Below are 5,549 nucleotides of genomic sequence, written 5' to 3'. Positions count from 1 at the left end.
GTACATTTTGGTTAACCATGACCATGAAATTCTCAGTGATTACTTGCAGGATTTCTTCTTTGAGGTTGCTCTTGTAGACATCGTTGAGTTCCTTGGCATCACTTATCTTTGTTTTGTTGGGGTCTGGAAGTGGGTATCCATTTTCTTCAATTCCCTCTGAATCCTGTATTAAATTATTTTGGTGGGGAGAATGGTTTCCATCCTTTTTTCATCTTTCCATTGCTCCACTTGGTACTGTGCAGCTATGTTTTTGATAGGCTAGTTGGTTGTTTAATTTTGTTTTGTGGCTGTATTGGGTTTTTAGCTAAGTGTGTGTGTGCTATTTCTGTCCCTGGTCTGGGTGTAATTTGGTATTTGCTCATTCACAATAGTAAAACTAACCAAAAAACAAAAGCAAAAAAACCCCCAAAGAAATCAACATGGAGAGATTAACAAACAAACACAAATAGGAAACAGAACAAACAACAGATAAACAAACAAAAAAAAAATTCCTGGTTCAAGAACACTAGAATTTCACTGTTTAAATTCTGGTATTACTCCTCCAGCATCCAATCCTGGTGTGGTATTTAGGCAGAAGCTCTGTCATAGTCTCGCCAGGTGGTTGGGTAGTGGTTTTTTGTTTGTTTTTTTTCCTCTCTGTCTTTCCGAGGCAGTTGCTTGGTCAGCTTGTCCCTCAGTTGGTTGTGTCACTTTGAGTTTGTATGTTGTCATCAGATTCCAGAATCAGCTCTGTAGCCCACCAGCTCTCTTGCCTTGGAGTTGGGTTTTTACTGTGCTTGATTACTGGGAGCTTGTTTGTTTGCCTTGCCCTCTTTCTCTGGGGCAAGGTCAATGATCCGTCAGCTGGCCCCCTGCTGTCAGCATGTTGTGATTGTTTGCTGATTATTTTTCAATTTTGCAGTGTCATTTGACTTTGGATGCTGCTCACTGGCTCAGGAGATGAGTTCTGTGGACTGTTACCTGCCCTATTTCAGGCAGCAGCTTATCACCTGCCCACTGTGGGCCCTTCTGCCTTTCCAGCCTTTGTTTAGTGAAAGTTCACATGGAGCTCATCCCCTTGCCCCTCCTCCCTTCTCCAGTGAGCTTTCAACAACAGTTCCTTGCTTATTCTTCATTGTTTTTTTGTGGTGGGGGTGTCAGTCTGCCCAGGGTGCTATGCTGGTTTACCCCAGGGGTGGCTGGGGGAATACCTCATGACAATTTGTGCTCACCTCTCTGGTATGCCAAATGTCTTCCAAGCAGTTTTGGAGCCAGGGTCTGGTGGCATGGGAGCCCTCCTGTTTTTGCAGTGCAATGTGGTGTGGAGAAGTTTTCCATGGGCTAGGGGTTCAGGGTGCCAAAGTTTTTATTCTCCTTGCTGCTTTTTTTCCACCAAGTGTGGCATCAGTGTCTCCGTGAGGTTTTGGAGTCACTGAGCTCACGCTGTCTGCTTCTGCACCCTAATTACCATCATGGATCCCCTCAACAGGTTTTTACTTTACTAACATGAGTCACTGCAGAGTTTTCTTTATACACTTCCCTATTATGTATCATGTTGAGTCTTTAGAAAAAAGTGATACTAAACATCACCTACTGACACAGATTTTTCAGGGTCTCTTCTGCTAAATCAACAATTCAGGAAGCAGGAGAAACGTGTTGTGGAACCTGAAAAGAGGCCTCCAAATGTGCTTGAATGCTGTTCCTTTGTACAGTGCTGGTGGCTTGTTCAAGTGCAACTGGCAGGCAAATGACATTGTTGCTACCCTGCTCCAGGACTGGCCTAAAAGTGATTCTTAACCCAGAACCTTTGTTAAATACTTAAATGTTGATGCCTTTGCCTTCCTCACATTTATGAATCAGTAATGTCTGTTGGCTTCCTACTTCTGAACCTAGGGTTAGATAGAACAGATGTTCACAGCCTGGGCATGACAGTGAACACAGAGCTCAAGGTTATGTCAATACATTTATGTGTCTTCCAGCAGTTGTATAGCTGTATGACAACCTCTCCTCCCAGAAGATGTATTTCTTCAGAGACTGAGTCATGACTCAGTTTGAAGTTATGCCTTTCAATATTCGTCCATCCACAGAGCACCAGGCATTTCTTTGGATTTATTCCATTTAATAGCATGTATTTTTAGGGCTTTTGTAGGTTTTCCCTTAACCTTAGAATTTCTACATACCCTGCTGGAAATTCTTTAGAACTGTTTCTACTTGCATAGAGCTTTTACATGAATCATTTCATTGTTATTTGAAAGTTCAAATGGAGCAGCTAAAATGAAACATATGGTCTTTTTCATAGCAGTGTTAGTAGAAATGTTTCTATTTTATACATGTAAAGTGTCAAATGAATGCCTAATTATAGTTTTCAACAGGTAATTCTTAGTTAGAAAATAGTTATCAAACATATAACAAGGAAAGGAGTCAACTATGTGGACTTGAATATTATCTATTAATGTGCGTAATTGAATTTTTCAATATAATTAAATGCATTATTTAATTTCTACATTTTCCCATATAAATTATTGAAATCTATTATAATCTATTAGATTTGTCAGCAATATGATTTCACAATTTTGGCCATTTGCTGGTATTCTTATTAAAGATACAAAATATTATCAAAAGTAATATTTCAATAAATTTAGATGTCAAGTGAAGTGCCACTATACTCTGATTAATTGATGTAAAACTATGGAGTCAAATATACTTATTCACTGCATAATGACATTTTACCAATGATGGACTACATATACATCAGTGGTTCCACGTGATTATAATGGAGTTGAAAAATTCTTATCACTGAGATGTCATAGCCATCCTAACATGGTAGCACAATATATTACTCATTTAAATTTGTGGAGATGCTGGTATAAAAAAAAGTTACTCCACTCTCAGTCAGATAAAAGTACAGTGTACATAATTATGTATTGTATACAATTATGTATTGTACATAATTACTTGATACTGAAATTAATGATTATTCTCTCAGTTTATGTCTTTACTATGCTCTCATTTTTATCACTATTTTAGAGTATACTCCTTGTACTTATATAAACTAAGGTTAACTATAAAACATCCTCAGCCATGTCCTTCAGAATGTATTCCAGAATAAAAGCATTGTTATTTTAGGAGATGACAATTCTGTGCATGTTATTGCCCCCAAAGGTCTTCTAGTTGGATAAGATATGGAGATGGAAGACAGTGATAATGATGATCCTAACCAGTGTGGCCCTAGGCTAATATGTGAGTGCATGTCTTAGTTTCTAGCAAATAAGTTCAAAAAGCTTTAATGATATATAAAGAATTTTAAAATAGCAAAAAGAACTTACAAAATAAAGACATAAAGAAAATAAACCTTTTTGTATAGCTATACAATATGTTTGTGTTTTAAGTGTTATTACACAGTCAAAAAGTTAAAAATTAAGAGTTTACAAGACAAAAAGTTACACTAATGCTCACTTATTATTGAACAGAGAAAAATATTTTATTTGTAAATTTAGTGTAATCTAAATATTTAGTGTTTATAAAGTCACAGTAATGCACAGTAATGTCCTAGGGTTTCACATTTACTCACCACTCATTTCATGGGCTCATTCAGAGCAGCTCCCAGAAGTCCTGTAAACTCCATTCATGGTAAGTGTCCTACACAGGTGTGCCATTTTAAATCTATTATACTTTCTTTTTATAGTACATTTTCTTATTTAGATACACAAATACTTGCCTTTGTGTTACAATTGCCTTCAGTATTCAGTAGAGCAACATGCTGCACAGGCTTGTAGCATAGGAAAAATGGGCCACACCAGATAGCCTAATTGAGTTAGTAGACTGTGCCATCAAAGTTTGCATGAGTACACTCTGAGACATAGACACAGTGACAAATTATCTAGCAGTTCATTTCTCAGAATGCATCCCTACAGTAAAGCAACATGTGACTATATTAATATTCTAGTAGCCCAATTCAAAGAATGGCCTTCCTTACTATGCTACTGAGAATTAAACTATATTATGAATTAATATAACAAAGGGATTCAGAAGCTATTGATCAAGCTACTACTCACATTATACTTGCTAGCTTTTACAAATTCAAGACAAGTCATTTAAATTAAGTATTTCTTTAGTGGAGAACAAAAGAGATTTGTTATTACTATACAACAGTTTTTTAAGTGGAAATTTAAGTGCAAAATCAAATTCTATTTTACATATTTAATACACTATGTAATTTTTTCATGTGTAAGTGATCCGACAGACAGCAGATTAAGTACAATACCTATTTAAGCTGCTATTATTTCACTGCATATACATTTAAAACAGTATAAATACATTAGATAAATTTGTGACTATGTCCCAGGTACCATAGATTCCTTTCTCAGATAAACACACAGCACTGCCATTTTGGAAGGGAGTAATGTTATAAAACTTTCCTTTTAGTTGCTCTCTTCTCTACTTTGAAGAATCAAGCTGCCTGGAAACCCACAGCTATAAGTTAATTCATTTTTCAGCAACCTAAAGGGCCACAGAAGCATGTTCTTCCTCAAGTAAACCTTTCAGGGGAGCACAGCCCAGGCCAATATTTTCACTAAAGAAGCCCTCAAGTAGATGGCCCATCCATGTCCTGTAGACTCCTGACTCCCAGAAATAAGGAGATAGTAAATGTGTGTTGTTTTAAGGTGCAAAAATTTGTCTTTCAGCAGATAAATTCACAGCAGACCAATAAGTCTCTAATTTGCTCCCATGGTATTTATCTATGCAGTCATGATAATATTTACTAGCAATTAGCATAAATCTTTGATTATCTTTAAGGATAAGTTTTTTGTTAGTACCCTAATGATTGAGTGCTTCTATTTATGTTTCACAATGCCCAGAACCTAGTGAGTAATAAATAACTTTTTGTTATCTAATATAAACTGTTATTGTGGGAAAATTAGGATTTTAACTAGGCCATAATAACACTGAAGTTCTGGTATAAAATGCTTCCCAAAGAATTTTAGACTGGATTCTTAAAAGGATCTCACTCTTCTATGCTCTAGAATTTGAGTCAATTCTGTTGACTTGGAACAAAACAGTTTTAATGTATTAGATGTTATTCCTTCAAAATTAAAATAATTGAATAAGCCTAATTGAAATTAGCTTCATTACTTTTAATGGAATTTTTCAATACTTTGATGGAATTAGAAAAATTGGGGTAAACAAATATTTCTTCAGAATACAATATGAAGTAAGTACAAAAACATAAGATGACAAAAAAGAAACTGGAGTTTGTTTATATCTAAAGATACACATCATAACAAAAGTACACTAAAATAATTATTTCATTTTATTTATTTATAATAAATACTTTTTTTGAAGTAAAATACAGAAAGTGTAAAATACACTTTTTAAAGCATTTGAATATGTGTAATTCAGTGGCATTTAGTACATTTAAAACAATGCACAACTACCACCATTCAGTTGGGTTTTTTTGTTTGTTTTATTATTCATATGTGTGTACAAGGCTTGGGTCATTTTTCCCCCTTGCCCCCACCCCTCCCTTACCACCCACTCTACCCCTTCCCTCTCCCCCCAACCCCCTCAAT

The sequence above is a fragment of the Castor canadensis genome, chromosome X (assembly GCF_047511655.1).
Source record: "Castor canadensis chromosome X, mCasCan1.hap1v2, whole genome shotgun sequence".
Classification (NCBI taxonomy): domain Eukaryota; kingdom Metazoa; phylum Chordata; class Mammalia; order Rodentia; family Castoridae; genus Castor; species Castor canadensis.
The sequence above is the reverse complement of the archived record's forward strand: the minus strand, read 5'-3'. Positions refer to the sequence as shown.